General features: G+C 36.6%; 1 protein-coding gene across 1 annotated transcript in view; it reads right to left on the bottom strand.

The window, feature by feature from the left end:
• The window catches only part of LOC122009871 (sodium/hydrogen exchanger 2-like), a 94588-nt gene that overhangs the window by 14018 nt on the left and 63324 nt on the right, over positions 1–17246 (bottom strand). The gene's annotated exons all lie outside the window — the stretch shown is intronic.

Raw genomic sequence — 17246 nt, 5'->3', positions numbered from 1 at the left:
ATAGTTTGGTTATTATGCTTATTTGTTTTAGTGTCAAATAAACTAAGTATAGTAACGTCCTTGAGTAGAGCGTTCTTACCTATATCAATCGATTGGTTGAATCGATAGTGAGATGATATAGGGAACACTACTCTTAATCATTCCTAGTCGAGTATTAACATTCAGGGGCGATGTTAATGCAATAAAACTAGCATGTAGGTCAACTCGATGACTTGATCTCACAAGTCATGGATATGGAGATATCAAGTTGACACATGAGTATATATTGGAGAATGTATACTGAATGACCCGCCATGAGAAAGTATCATGGATCGTTATATGAGTGTCATATACTTTCTCATGTGACTATTAGTATGACTATTAGTCCTTAGACCTGAAATCACCATGGATCCCTACATAAGGAGTTATGTACTTTGGTTTCGTCAAACGTCACCCGTAACTGGGTGGACTATAAAGGCGATTACTGGGTATATAACGAATTATGCAGAGGGATGTGAGTGATGTAGATGAGATCTATTCCTCCCATATGACGGGAGCGACATCGCTATTCTTGATAGAGTGAGACCACTAAGTGCATGGTCATGCCCAAATGAGTCAACATTAGATGCTGAGCTCATTTGATCGAGTGCGTCTACTTGGAGTTCAAGATTTAGATTGATTAGAGGATGACACGGTCTATGCCTCACATTGATCAATCTAGATGTCTAGGATAGAAGGACAATGTCACATATTGTGAGGAGTCACAATTAGTAGTCACAAGGTGATGTTGGATCTCAACATTTTTTGTAACTTGGGTAGCAATGATGTATTGCTAGATGCCGCTCATTGCTTATGTTTCTAAAAGAGTTTAGAAACATTGCCAATGTTACAAAAACCTATTGGGTCACACATAAAGAACATGTGGATGAAGATTAGGTTCATATGATGAACCAATAGGATTAGGTTCATATGATGAACCAAAGATTGGATTCGAATTAGACTTATTGAGTTAGACTCAATTAGATTCAATTGTTGAATGAGTCTAATTTACATTTGATTCATTGAGTCAATTTATATTAATGAATTGAGATTCATTAAATTAAAATTGACTTGAATCAAAGCTTGAATTTAACTCAACAAGGAAGAGATTGGGTCAAGTTTGACTTGACCAAATTGGAAGTTGAAACATCAAGTTTGACTTGATGCATTGCCACATCATGTAGGTTGACTCATCCTACATGGCATGACACATAGTTGCCACATCACCTCCACCTCATGAGGTGTGCCACCTCATTGGAGGTTACACTCTCCTTTCTTTAATGTGGCCGGCCACATTAATGAGAGGAGTTATGTGGCCGGCCACACTTAATGGTGTGGAGTTTTTTCATTTGTGTGTATTGATGTGGTTTTATTGTATCATCTTCCTTCTTGCTTCCTCTCTCCATGGCTGATGGTTGCCGTGCACTTCATTGGGAGGAGAGGTGTGAGTTAAGTCCAAGACAATAAGAGAGTGTGAAGGTCACAAAGGAGAAGACTACTAGAGGAGTGGTGAGATTCTTCTTGTTTTCTCTTCTTTTCTCTTCTTTCCAATCCCATCCGAGAGCATCTAGAGAGTGCTAGCACACTTGTGGTGCTCTCTCTTCCATCCTTGAGAGTTAGAGAACCCTCCTTGTTCGTGTGGATATCGAGAGAGGAGTGTCTACATTGTGAGATCCAACGCCTTGGACGAGCGGGACTAAGCGAAGGGCACGCTTCAAGGGTAAACACTTTTCTCGTAGATCTAAGTAGTATTTCGGTTTTTGAACTCGTATAAGAAATAGTTTTTGAATTTTGTATACGAATCTTTGCGGATCTACTTTGGGTCCTTGGGTTTCAGCGATTTTCCAAGAACCTAATAAAGGTATCGAGCCACGCAAGGCTTGTACGAGTTTGTTTTTATTTTTATGAAAATAAAACCTTCTGTGATTTTCTGAAAATTAGTTTTTATGATTTTATGGGTAATTTTTCCGTAGAAGCAAAGCACGTAGGCTTCGTCTACCGGAAAGATCTTTCAAAACCGGCTTGTTTTGCCCCAAATCCATTTGGGACAGCGGGCTTGGGTGCCATTAGATCGCAAAGGAGCAACTCACGATGGTTAGATCGTGGGTAGGGTATTGCCCCTAACCCCGCAAGGGGATTTGCTCCGCGATCGCACCCGAAATCGCTAAAAAGATTTTTCCGAAACGACAATGTCTCGACCCAAATCGTTTTGGGACAGCGGGTTTAAGCGCTGTTGGATCGCAAAGGAACCCTCGCGATGGTTAGATCGCGGGAGGGGCGATGCCCTGGCCCCGCAGGGGATCCGTTCCGCGATTGCGCCCGGGAAATTTTATTCATAAAAATTGTAAAAAATTATTTTAAAATTATTGAAAATTATGAAAAATATATAATTTTGAATTATATATTAATTTGTGATAGTCATGGCCCAAAGCCCAATATGATTAGTTGTGTTGTAATTCATAATACGGCCCGCGTGCCGTTATGTGTTTGCGATTGTTGTATTAGATTCGCGACCTGCGCGTCGTGCCTTCTCTTATTTTCTTGTTGTAAATTAGATCTAGACTCGAAAATAACTCGAGTTTCAAATTGTAATGTACAAATTGGAGCGGTGGAGGGTCCACACGAGACGGAGTTCCAAGCAACACAAGGTGGTCAAAGGGAGGAGCTTGAAGAAGCTGTTGACCCTAGGTTGACCAATCGATCTTCTCATTGGCTAGAGAAGATCGTAGTAGGGCCATGACTAAATCACAAATAGATTAATTAATTGCTTGTGTATGTGATGCATATTTAATAAGTAGTTAATTAATTAGTGCATTACGATTAGATTAGATCTAAGTCGTGCACATGATGCACCCTTGCGATTAGATTAGATCTAAGTCATGCACAAGATGCATCCCTTTCGATTAGATTAGATCTCAATCGACTCTACTCTAATGCCTAACCGTGCCGTGATACCTATCACTACCTCGATCACATGTATTGTTGAATCTGCCAAAGCAGAGCAATACATATTATCTTGGTAGGATACGGAGGGACAATCTTGGTCCCGTCTATCAACACATGGGTGAATACAAACTCAATTAGATTGAGTATTCATAGTTACTCAGTTGGATCGAGTCAACTATAGGCATTCTTCCAATAGTTGGAAATCACATCTATATTAACTCTCGGGCGTATTAGCCAAAGCTAACTCGAGTTTTAATATAAATGCGGATATTGATTCTATAAACAAGAGTTGCATAGAGATGTAATTGGTAATCGTTACCTACCGATCATACTAAGCCTTGGGCGTATTAGCCAAAGCTAACTCAAGGGTTAGTATGATGTGGATCTTGTCCCACAAGAATTATAGAATTCAGTGGGAGCATCATTTAATTAAAGGCCTAATTAAATGATTTTTAAAGAATATGATATTTATTTCTGCAAATTTTTCTGTTGTAGATAACCATGACGTCAAATACGAACATTTTCTCTCTGCGATCCGTCCTTAAGAAGGACAAGCTCAACGGAGCAAATTTCCTGGACTGGTACAGGAATCTCACCCAAGAACGTAAACTGACGTTCGGAGCAGCCCATTCCGGAGGCCCCTCCCGCCACTGCCATGCGAGCGCACCGAGATGCTTACAAGAAGCATCATGATGACGCATTAGATGTGTCTTGTCTTATGCTCGCAACCATGAACTTTGAGTTTCAGAAGCAACATGAGTTTATGAGCGCTTACGATATGGTTGAACATCTTTGTCACCTATATCAAGGACAAGCAAGGCACTGGAAGAGGAACTCAAAGAATACCGAAGATCTTAAGAAGAAGAGAAATAAGATTTCTACTTGTATAAATGTTATAGAAGTCAACCTCTATTTCTTCATCGTGGGTATTAGATACCGCATTTGTACTAATGTACAAGCTCCGAGGAATAGCATTGACGAAGGATGAGATAGACCTACGGTAGGCAATGGAGCACGAGTTGCTATTGTAGGAACTTATCATCTATCTCTGCCTCTGGGCTAGTACTAGAATTAGACGATTGTTGTTACCTTGACAAAGAACATAATATCGGTTTCTTGTTTGGACAAGAGAGGATACGCTTATAATAAAGAACAAATGTTGTTCCGCCTTTTTAAACGATATGTTCTAGTGCACCTCGATAAACGGACTCTACATTCTAGACCTAGAGAGCCCTCTATAACATAAATACCAAGAGGATCAAGTCGAATGACTTGAACCAAACTTACCTCTGGGCTTAGGTCATATAAATGACAAGCGCTATCCCACCTCCATAAGGATGGTTTTGACTCATTTGATTTTGAATCATAGATATGCGAGTCATGCATACGAGGCAAGATGACCAAGACTCCTTTAGTGGGCACAGCGATTTGTTAGGACTCATACATAGTGATGTATGTGGCCCTTTCAATGTCGCTAGAGGCGGTTATAGATACTTCATCACATTTATTGATGATTTCAGTAGATACGGTTATGTGTAGTCAGAATCCTTTGAAAAGTTCAAAGAATTCAAGAATGAAGTACAGAACCAGCAAGAGTATTAAAATACTTCGATCCGATCGAGGTGGAGAATACTTAAGCCATGAGTTTCACTATTTAGCCGAGTGTGGATTCTATCCCAACTCACTCCTCCGGAACACCAGTGGAATGGTGTATCCGAAGGAGGAATCGCACTTATTAGATATGGTACGATCTATGATGAGTCACAGATCTTCCGACATATCTATGGGGATATGCTCTAGACAGCAGCTTTCATTCTCAACCGAGTTCCATCCAAGGTCGTGATAAAGACACCATATAGGATATGGATTGGGAGAAATGCCGGTGTCTTTCATGAGGATTGGGGTTGTGAGGCTTACGATCGACGTCAAGTCTCGACAAATTAGGACCTAAACCGACAAGTGCTATTTCACCGGATATCCCAAGGAAACTAAGGATATTATTTACATTCCCAACAAGACAAGGTAGTCAGGAAGATCGGGTCTTTCTGAAAGGACTTTGTTTCTAGAAAGACTAGTGGAGCGTTCGATCTTGAAGAAGTTCAAGATGTGAACAATAGCAATGCCTCGATGGAAGTTGAATGGAACCACAAAGTGTTGTGGATGATGTTGTTCCACAAAGAGTTGAGGAACAACAACCGGTTCAAGTAGACATACCTCTTCGCAGGTCCGATAGGGACGTCGTCACCGAGAGATACTCATTTCTCTTGTCGACCACGATGACATTGTGCTCATAGAGGATGAGCCTACCACCCATCAGGAAGCCGATTCCGAGAAATGGCTGAAGCCATGAGATCCGAGATGGATTCCATGTACACCAACCAAGTATGGACTTTGGTCGATCCACCGAAGGGTAAAACCTATTGGGTGTAAGTGGGTCTTTAAGAGAAAGACCGACATGGATGGACTTATCTATAAGGGTCGCTTGGTAGCTAAAGGTTTCAAGCAAATTCATGGTATTGACTATGATGAAACTTTTCTCCAATAGCGATGTTTAAGTCTATTCAGATCATGCTTGCTATTGCCTACCATGACTATGAGATATGGCAGATGGATGTCAAAACCGTTTCGAATGGAAACCTACTCGAGGATGTGTACATGACACAACCCGAGGGTTTTGTAGATCCACAGATAGCAGAGTATGCAGTTGCATAGGTCCATTTATGGACTAAAGCAAGCTTCGAGTCGGAATCGATTATGATGCAATCAAACAGTTTTGTTTCATCAAGAACGAAGATGAGCCTTGTGTCTACAAGAAGGTTGTAGGGGATATAGTTGTCTTCCTCATATTGTATGTGGATGACATACTACTCATTGGGAAGGACATCCCTATGTTTTAGTCCGTCAAGACCTGGCTAGGGAGTTGCTTCTCAATGAAGGACTTAGGTGAGACATCCCGCATTCTAGGGATTCGGATCTATAGAGATAGATCTAAGAGATCGCTTGGCCTAAGTCGAGTACATACATTGACAAGGTTTGCCATGCAGAACTCCAAGAAGGGATTTCGCCGATGTCACATGGCGTGAGTCTTCAAGACTCAAGGTCCCTCTTCTAGAGAGGGAGAGACCGCATGGATCGATCCCTTATGCCTCCCATAGGATCGATCACGCACGCCATGCATGACTGACCGATGTCTCGTGACGCTGAGCATGACGAGCGATATCACCGATCCGTGAAAGTCATCGATAGCGGTCAAGAATATTCTTAAGTACTTGAGAAGGACTAAAGAATATTTCTTGATATACGGAGGCAATGATGAGCTAACCGTAAAGGGTTACGGTGATGCTAGCTTCGACCGATCGGGATGATTACCGATCGCAATGTGGTCGTGTTTTGCTTAAATGGTGGTCTTGTGAGTGGAAGAGTTCGAAGAGTAGCTGATTCTACAACAGAGGTCGAGTATATTGCGCATCGAGGCGGAGGCTGATCCGCAAGTTCATCATCGAACTTGGGTGGTTCCAGCATCGCGACCCAGTTGAGCTCTATTGTGACAACAATGGAGCTATAGCACAGGCAAAGGAACCTCGCTCACACCAGCGGACCAAGCACATACTACGACGCTTCCATCTCATTCGAGAGATTATCGATAGAGGAGATGTGAAGATTTACAGAGTACCTACAAAGGCTAACATCGCAGATCCCTTGACCAATGCTTTGGCACAGAGGAAGCATGACGGTCATGTTAGGCCTATACTGATTGGCACTAGTGCTAGTGGGAGATTGTTAGTTAGAGCCCTAGAGCCAATCATTTGATGATTGTATGGACTCATGTATATCATATTCTTATATTAATAAAGGCAATAGTTTGGTTATTATGCTTATTTGTTTTAGTGTCAAATAAACTAAGTATAGTAACGTCCTTGAGTAGAGCGTTCTTACCTATATCAATCGATTGGTTGAATCGATAGTGAGATGATATAGGGAACACTACTCTTAATCATTCCTAGTCGAGTATTAACATTCAGGGGCGATGTTAATGCAATAAAACTAGCATGTAGGTCAACTCGATGACTTGATCTCACAAGTCATGGATATGGAGATATCAAGTTGACACATGGGTATATATTGGAGAATGTATACTGAATGACCCGCCATGAGAAAGTATCATGGATCGTTATATGAGTGTCATATACTTTCTCATGTGACTATTAGTATGACTATTAGTCCTTAGACCTGAAGTCACCATGGATCCCTACATAAGGAGTTATGTACTTTGGTTTCGTCAAACGTCACCCGTAACTGGGTGGACTATAAAGGCGATTACTGGGTATATAACGAATTATGCAGAGGGATGTGAGTGATGTAGATGGGATCTATTCCTCCCATATGACGGGAGCGACATCGCTATTCTTGATAGAGTGAGACCACTAAGTGCATGGCCATGCCCAAATGAGTCAACATTAGATGTTGAGCTCATTTGATCGAGTGCGTCTACTTGGAGTTCAAGATTTAGATTGATTAGAGGATGACACGGTCTATGTCTCACATTGATCAATCTAGATGTCTAGGATAGAAGGACAATGTCACATATTGTGAGGAGTCACAAGGTGATGTTGGATCTCAACATTTTTTGTAACTTGGTTAGCAATGATGTATTGCTAGATGCCGCTCATTGCTTATGTTTCTAAAAGAGTTTAGAAACATTGCCAACGTTACAAAAACCTATTGGGTCACACACAAAGAACATGTGGATGGGGTTTAGGTTCATATGATGAACCAATAGGAATAGGTTCATATGATGAACCAAAGATTGGATTCGAATTAGACTTATTGAGTTAGACTCAATTAGATTCAATTGTTGAATGAGTCTAATTTACATTTGATTTATTGAGTCAATTTATATTAATGAATTGAGATTCATTAAATTAAAATTGACTTGAATCAAAGCTTGAATTTAACTCAACAAGGAAGAGATTGGGTCAAGTTTGACTTGACCAAATTGGAAGTTGAAACATCAAGTTTGACTTGATGCATTGCCACATCATGTAGGTTGACTCATCCTACATGGCATGACACATAGTTGCCACATCACCTCCACTTCATGAGGTGTGCCACCTCATTGGAGGTTACACTCTCCTTTCTTTAATGTGGCCGGCCACATTAATGAAAGGAGTTATGTGGCCGGCCACACTTAATGGTGTGGGGTTTTTTCATTTTTGTGTGTATTGATGTGGTTTTATTGTATCATCTTCCTTCTTGCTTCCTCTCTCGATGGCTGATGGTTGCCGTGCACTTCATTGGGAGGAGAGGTGTGAGTTAAGTCCAAGACAATAAGAGAGTGTGAAGGTCACAAAGGAGAAGACTACTAGAGGAGTGGTGAGATTCTTCTTGTTTTCTCTTCTTTTCTCTTCTTTCCAATCCCATCCGAGAGCATCTAGAGAGTGCTAGCACACTTGTGGTGCTCTCTCTTCCATCCTTGAGAGTTAGAGAACCCTCCTTGTGTTGGTGCGGTTAACACTAACGATTTAACCCAGGTTTTGATGAATGACAAATCAGGTTAAGTTAGTTTGTTATTGTCTGACACTTTGATCAAGTGTGCAGGAGAAGCCCAGACAGGTCGACGGGTTGACCGGATGTGCACGAGACCTAGGCTGACCGGATAGGTGGCGAGAAGTCCAAGCGTCGACCGACCGGACGCCAATGGGTCGACCGGATAGTCGGCGAGAAGTCCAAGCGGGTGGACGCTTGGTGAGAAGTCCAGACGGGCCGACCGGACGTCTGGCGGTAAGTGAGGTAAGTCACTGGAGGGGAGTGATCGTGAGGACGCGTTCCGGGAAGGGACATTAGGCGTCGATCCGGCTTAGATCCATTTCGATGTCTAAGTCGAGATCGTGACTAGATTCCGCTCTCGGAAGGACGGAATCTAAGTCATACTCTCTTTATCTATCTGCTGAACTTTAACTGTGCTAACCATTTGTAGGGTATACATTTGCCTCTGACTAACCTTGTTTTGCAGAAAAGGAGTCTTTCGAACAGGTGGTCCGGCGCGAGGATCCGCGCCCGAAGGCTAATTTTATCCACACCCGCCACGTGGAGCATCTTGATTTGGCGACACCTGTGCGCCGGAAGGATCGAGCGCCTGAACAAGATATAAAAGAAGCCCCGCAGGAGCTAATTAACTGAGAACTCTTCACGATCTGCCGCCGACGCTCAGTGCGACGCCAACAACGCCCGACAAAAGTGCTCTTCCGGTTTTTGTTTAATTTTCTTTTTGTCGGTATTGCTTTATTATTACTAGCATCTCCTGTACTTTTTCTGTAATCATATTTCGACTTGCTAGTGATTGCCCAACGAAAGTGGTCAAGGACCACGGCCTTCGAGTAGGAGGCTCCGAACGAAGTAAAATATTTGTGTCTACTTTATCTTTTTCCGCTGCACTCTTGTTTTTCGAATCGATATTCACCCCTCTATCGAATCTAACGGTCCTACAAGTGGTATCAGCTTCGATTTGGTGCAACCACCAATCGAGCAAGAGGGGTCTTTTAAAGAAAAATTATATATCGTTCGTTTTTAAAATAAAACCTTACGCCTTTCGTTTTTCCTCCAAAACTGGTTTTGAAAAATACATCGTCATCTTTTCACTATTATTTAGTATCGACAAAATATTACACTTTCAAAAATTTGAGATAATATTTTTTATTAATATTTTAATAATATTTTATTATTTAAAAAAAATTGTAGTGAAATATTATTTTTTTCCAGCACTGCTAATCCAAGACCAAGTCTTGGGATTTTGTCTTTGTTTCATTGTGTGCAAGAACAATGTCTTTTCAAGAAGGATGGAACCCCAATGAACCACCACCGTAAAGATTTCAACTACTGGAGGCGAAGAATGGAATGTTTCTTAGGAAGCGTAGATATCGATTATATGCTAATATTGAAAAAACCTTCTCAGAACTCGGAGCTGAATAAAAACGTAAGTAAAATTATTTATAATATTTTACCTAACAATATTATATGCAGACTAGAAAAATACAAGAATGCATATGAGCTATGGACCAAGTTGATCAAGCTTCACGAGACGCCAATGGAGCTAGAAGATCAAGTTAAAGTCGAATCCGGACTCGAGTCAGATCCAACGGAGAAGCCTGCTGAATTAGGGGTTGCGCTCAAGGTTAGTAATAATTACCAAAACACCCTTGCTAGTAGTAGTTTAAAATATGTGCATGTTAATTTGGATATGTCTGAAAGTATATGTGAAAATAGTATACATGACAATACTTGCGAAAATACCCCTAGGATATTTTCTGATAAAATAAATATAATTAATTTAGAAAATACAGAAAATCTAAAAATAATCAATAAATCTAAAAATTTGAATTTAAACCTAAACAAATTTGAAAATTCGAACAAAAAAGATGACAAGGTCAATATTAATCTAGACATAATTAATAAATTATTTAATAATCTAGACAATATCAATCTGGAAAATTCTATCCAAACCCAAGATAATTTAATTAACAAAAAATTAAATTTTAATGATAAGACTTATTTAATAAATTCCACTAATTATATCAACTTAAAAGGTAAAGAAAATATAAGGATAAAATCAAACACTTTGATAAAATCAAAACGGAATTTAACAAATTTAAAATTAAATGTTAAAGATAACAAATTAAACAAAAATAATCTAGAAATTTCAAAATTAACAATTAATAAAAAGCTAAAAGATAAACCGTTAAGAAAATATAATTCAAACAGTTTAGTTAATTCAAATTTAAAAATAAATAAAAACTTAAACTTTAAAAATAAGCTATTAAAGAAAGATAATTTAATTAACTCAATAAAATTGAAATTGAAAGAAAATTCAAATATTAAATACACTCTCTTAAAGAAAGATAATTTGACCAATTTAATTAATTCAAAATTAAAAACTTAAATTTAAATTACAAACTAAACATTAAAACTTAACTAAAATCAACTCTAATTATACAAAAATCTTAAATTAATGGCCAATAATTCAGGGGGAGGCTCCATAATAGCTGGTACCTCCAAAACTAACTTACCCGACAGGGTAACCCAAACAAACTAACCCGACAGGGTAATTAGGATTAGTTAAAAAGAGACCAAATTTAACTTGAATCATGGTACTGGTGAAGTTTTTGGATGATAGTACGTTAGGGAAGCTTGGGCATCGCATGTCTAGAAAGATATGGCTTCGATCTGGTGCATTTGGCCAAGTGGAACTGACCGAAGCTACCCTTAAATGGATCCTAACTAGTTAGACCAAGGTTTAATACTAAGCTCCGTGGATAGGACTATTCGGAAAACCTCGAAAGGTTGGCTACTTCTAATGACGTCCAAGTGACTCACCAAGCTTAGAAGTTTATCCGAAGAATGCCTATTTGTTGAGACCAAAGCTAAACCTGAATCTAACAAAAGTTAAAACAAACTCTGTAATTAAATCTAATTCATCTCACAAAATTATAGGATTCCCTGATTGATAATCTAGATCGGGTGAGATGAATAAGGATCAAATTAATTTTCAAATTAAATTAAAATTAATTAAAATTAATTAAAATTAAATTTCAAATTTCAAATTGAATTTCAAATTAAAATTAAAATTTTAAATTTCAAATTGAATTTCAAATTAAAATTAAAATTTCAAATTTCAAATTGAATTTTAAATTAAAATTAATTAAAATTAAATTTTGAATTTCAAATTAAAATTAAATTTTGAATTAATTAACAATTAAATTTCGAATTAAAACTAAATTAATTTTAAAATATATATATATATTAAATTAACTTTAAAAATTATTTTAAAAATTAAATTAACTTCAAAAAATTATTTAAAACAAAAATTAACTTAAAAAAAAATAATTTTAAATTTAACTTTAAAAATTTTATATTTAATTTAAAAATTTTATTCTAAACTTAAAAATTATTTTAAAATTATTTCCAAATTTTTTTTAAAAAAAAATTCTTTTAAAAATTCTTTTAAAACATTTTAAAAATTATTTTAAAAACTATTTTAAAAATTATTTTAAAAACTATTTTAAAAATCATTTTAAAAACTTTAAAAAATTCTTTTAAAAATTCTTTTAAAACATTTTAAAAATTATTTTAAAAACTATTTTAAAAATTATTTTAAAAATTATTTTAAAAATCATTTTAAAAACTTTAAAAAATTCTTTAAAAAAAAAAACTATTTTAAAAATTATTTTAAAAACTTTAAAAAATTCTTTTAAAACATTTTAAAAATTATTTTAAAAACTATTTTAAAAATCATTTTAAAAACTTTAAAAAATTCTTTTAAAAATTCTTTTAAAACCTTTTCAAAATTATTGTTATTTTAAAAATTATTTTAACATAAAAATTATTTTAACTTAAAAATTATTTTAACTTAAAATTATTTTAATATAAAAATTATATTTTTAAATTATTTTAACTTAAAAATTATTTCAAAAATTATTTTAAAAACTTTTAAAAATCATTTAAAAACTAGTTTAAAAAATTATGTATCATTTTGAAAAATTCTTCTTATTTTTTCACTATAATAAAATTCTTTTAACTTAAAAAAATAGTAATAATAATAAATTATTTCTATAGACTATTTTGACTTTAAAAATTATTATTTTGACTTTAAACTCATTTTTAATCTTAAACATCATTTTAACCTTAAAATTATTTTTGAATTTAACCTAACTGAAAATTAAAACTTAAAAATTTAACTTAAACTTAAACTTAAAGCTAAATTAATTATTGATATTAATTTTAATCTAAAATCAAAACTGTATTGAACGTATATTAATTGTCATTAAATTCCTGTTAGAAATCCCTTAAAAATAATAATTATTATAATTCTTTTAAATTCATTTAAAACTTTGACACCTAACTTAAAAACTTAAATTCCGTTAACTTCAACTTAATTATGTAATTAATAAGTAGAACTTAACTATTTAAGTTTAACTTTATTTGAGAACTAAGCTTGATTTGATTAGAACCTAGGTTTAACCTTAGTAAAAATATTAAAATTACTCTAAGTCATTTTTCTTAATCAACCTTTAAAATATTAATTATTTTTATTAAAACATAATTAAAGTTTGACTTAAATTGAACCTTACTTAACCTTGTTTAATAACGAGTTTAACTTCAAATTACCACCAACTTTAAACTAAGTCAATCCAACTTAAAAGGAAGTAAATGAAAAGTTAAATTATAACTAACACCTTCATCAATTAATACAAAATTTAGATTATAGCAAAATTTAATCAATAAATTATTAATATTGATCAATTATTGAATTAATAACAACTTATCTTACTTAACATTACACTAAAGGTTAATTTATTTCAACTTAATCTAACATTAATTACGGTTAGTCAAATTTAAATGAACAATTTTATAAAGATAATTATACAATCGTCTAAAACACTTAGGTACAAAAATATGTTACGGTTGTAAAATTTTATATTAAGGGGAAGTAATAAATAAGGAGGATTAATAAATTAAAGGAGTATCAAATTAAGGGGGAGGTTTATTTTTTAATTATCTCCTGAAGTGTTATTTTTTAATCTTCTCTTTAAAATCTCTCTAGAAAATTCTACCTCAATTTAAAAAATAAATATATATCTACTTTGAATATTTTTAGCAAATATTTTCAAATTTTATGTCAGGTTCAGGGGGAGGAATTAATTAAAAATTTTCCTTTATATAAAATATTTTAAATTTTGTTTGAAAAATATTTTCTTAAAAATTTCTTAAACCTACTTTTGAAAACTAACTCTTATAAAACTAAGTTGTTTTTAAGAACTGGTTTTACTTTTTATTGAAAATTGATTTTGAAAATTAGATTTAACTTAGTTTTGAAAATTGTGGAAATTAGATTTTTCAAAACTTAAGTTTATAAACTAAGCTTCTCAAAATCATTTTCCTTAATTTTGAAAATCAAAGTTTAAAAATCAATTTTCAAAATCAACTTGCTTAAAATTGTGAATTTTTTTTAAATCAACTCAAAATTGTTTGTTTTAAATCACAAACTTTTTATCCTTTTTACTTAGTACTTAAAAACTGAACTTTTCTAGTATTTTAAACCATGGTTTTGAAACTAGTACTTTTCTAGTATTCTAGAAAACTGAATTTTTCTAGTATTTTTCAATCAGTTTTGAAAAATAAAATTTTCAAACTTAGTTTTGGAATTTTGGTTTTGAAAACTTATGTTTGAAAAGCGTTTCAAAGTTGAAACTTGTTTTGAAAATTTAAACTTGATCTTGAAATTTAGACCTTATACACATATGTTTGAAAATTAGACTATCTAAACTTAGCAATTTTTCTAAAAGCTAAAAGCTAATGCTTTAAACAAGTTTTCAAAACTTTAAACTCCCCCAAGTCAACTTGACTATTTTGTTTACTTGGTGTTAAAAATTACACTTTTATCGTTCAAATTTTGAACCAAACTTAGATATCTTTCAAAATTTGATTACCTGTTACAGTAACTCTTCACTATGATTATTTACCTTTGTTCATCTTTTTTGATGAATGCCAAAGGGGGAGGAGGGTTAGGTGGTTAAGTTAGCTAAACCAATTTGAAAATACTAACTAACTTAAAAACCACATAAATGCATGTTGTTACTTGCATATGTTTTCACTAACTTAACCAGGTTGTCATTCCATCAAAAAGGGGGAGATTGTTGGTGCGGTTAGCACTAACGATTTAACCAGTTTGATGAATGACAAATCAAATTAGTTTTTATTGTCCGACACTTTGATCAAGTGTGCGGGAGAAGCCCAGTCGACGGGTTGACCGGATGTCGCACGAAGACCGACTAGGTCGACGGGCTGGATAGCTGGCGAGAAGTCCAAGCGGTCGACGGGCTGACCGACGCTTGGCGAGAAGTCCACCTAGGTCGACGTGCCGACCGGATAGTCGGCGAGAAGTCCAAGCGGTCGACGGGCCGACCGGACGCTTGGCGAGAAGTCCACCTAGGAGGCTGACCGGACGTCCGGCAAGTAAGTGAGGTAAGTCACCGGAGGGAGTGACCGTGAGGACGTTCCGGGAAGGGACATTAGGCGCCGATCCGCTTAGATCCATTTCGGATGTCTAAGTCGAGATCGTGACTAGATTCGGTCTCGGAAAGGCGGAATCTAAGTCATACTCTCTTTATCTATCTGTTGAACTTTAACTGTACTAACCATTTGTTTTACAGGATATACATTTACCTCGGACTAACCTTGTTTTGCAGAAAAAGGAGTCTTTCTCGAACAAGGTCCGGCGCCGAGAGGATCCGGAGGTTCAGGCGCCGGAAGGGATCCGGCGCTCGAAGGCAATTTTATCCGGACACCTCGTCGCTACGTGGAGCATCTTGATTTGAGCGATTCGTCACACTCGTGCCGGAGGGATCCAGCGCCGGAGCGATATATAAAGAAGCCCCGCAGGAGCTTTCAATTTGAGAACTCTTCTGCTGATCTTGCTGCTCGACGTTCAAGTGCGACGCCAACAACGCTCCGACAAAAGTGCTCTTCCGGTTTTTGTTTAATTTTCTTTTTGTCGGTATTGCTTTATTATTACTAGCATCTCCTGTACTTTTTCTGTAATCATATTTCGACTTGCTAGTGATTGCCCAACGAAAGTGGTTAAGGACCACGGGCCTTCGAGTAGGAGTCGTCACAGGCTCCGAACGAAGTAAAAATATTTGTGTCTACTTTATCTTTTTCCGCTGCGCTTAAACTCTTGTTTTTTCGAATCGATATTCACCCCCCCTCTATCAAATCTAACGGTCCTACACCTTGTTCGTGTGGATACCGAGAGAGGAGTGTCTACATTGACACTCTCGAGATCCAACGCTTCCTTGGACGAGCGGGACTAAACGAAGGGCACGCTTCAAGGGTAAACACTTTTTCTTGTAGATCTAAGTAGTAGATCGATTTTTGAACTCGTACAAGAAATAGTTTTTCGAATTTTGTATACGAATCTTTGCACGGATCTACGACTTTGGGTCATTCGGGGTTTCCGCGACGCGAAAAAGCGGTTTTCGCGGCCCGAAGAACCTAACATACTTATCACAGGTAATCTAATTAGTTTAATGTATTTATTACCTATCACATAAATGTTAAGCATGGCTAATTTACATGGTCCGAGGAGGGACCTCCAATAACCAATTATAGACAAGAAAATATAGAGCACTCAACATAATGAGGACGAAAAATTTGACCGATTTGAAATGTTAAGGGGCTTAACGGGCAATTCTGGTAATTATTATACTTAAGTGGGTATAATGGTATTGTTGTTACAGGTAGGATATCCATCACAGGTGTAGCTACGTATGCTTTGCTGGATTCAGGAGCTACACACTCATTTATATCGAAGGCCTTCATAAAGCGACTAGGAATTTTACCAGAAGACAAGGGGATTGTATTTAGAGTCACTGGACCTTCTGGCGAACAGATGTTATCTACTAGGATGGCGAAGGACATGGAGCTTAGACTGCAAGAGCAGGTGGTTCAGGCAGATCTCATTGTGTTGCCAATGCCTGAGTTTCGATATTATTCTGGGAATGGATTGGCTATCACGGAATGGAGCTACGATCGACTTTCGGCGGAGGACAGTGTCCATCCGACCATCCTGCAGGGAGCTGTTTATTTTTAAGGCAACCAGGGACAAACAAAGGCCGCACCTCATTTCTTGTGTCAGTGCAAAGAAACTCATGATGAGGGGATGTCAGGGAGTTCTAGCCAATGTTATTTCCATACCTGATACAGTCGACCATAAGGTGAAGGATGTCGAAGTTGTCCGAGAATTTCCTAACGTATTTCCTGAGGATGTCTCTGGTATTCCTCCAGAAAGGGAGGTGGAATTTTCCATTGAGCTGATACCAGGTACCGTGCCAATCTCTAAGGCACCGTATCGACTAGCTCCGGCAGAAATGAAAGAACTGAAGGATCAGATTCAAGAGTTGTTGGATAAAAGATTCATTCGCCTGAGCTTTTCACCATGGGGCGCACCGGTGTTGTTTGTGAAGAAAAAAGATGGAAGTATGAGGCTCTGTATCGATTATCGGGAATTGAATAGAGTGACAGTGAAAAACAAGTATCCTCTGCCAAGAATTGAAGATTTATTTGATCAATTGCAAGGGGCGTCGGTATTCTCGAAGATAGATCTCCGATCAGGATACCACCAGTTGAAGGTAAAAGAAACGGACGTGCACAAGACAGCCTTCAGGACGCGATATGGACATTATGAGTTTATGGTAATGTCATTCGGAGTGACAAATGCCCCAGTGATC

This window comes from Zingiber officinale, chromosome 8A (genome assembly GCF_018446385.1).
Source record: "Zingiber officinale cultivar Zhangliang chromosome 8A, Zo_v1.1, whole genome shotgun sequence".
NCBI lineage: Eukaryota > Viridiplantae > Streptophyta > Magnoliopsida > Zingiberales > Zingiberaceae > Zingiber > Zingiber officinale.
This window is presented reverse-complemented; position numbering and strand designations above follow the sequence as displayed.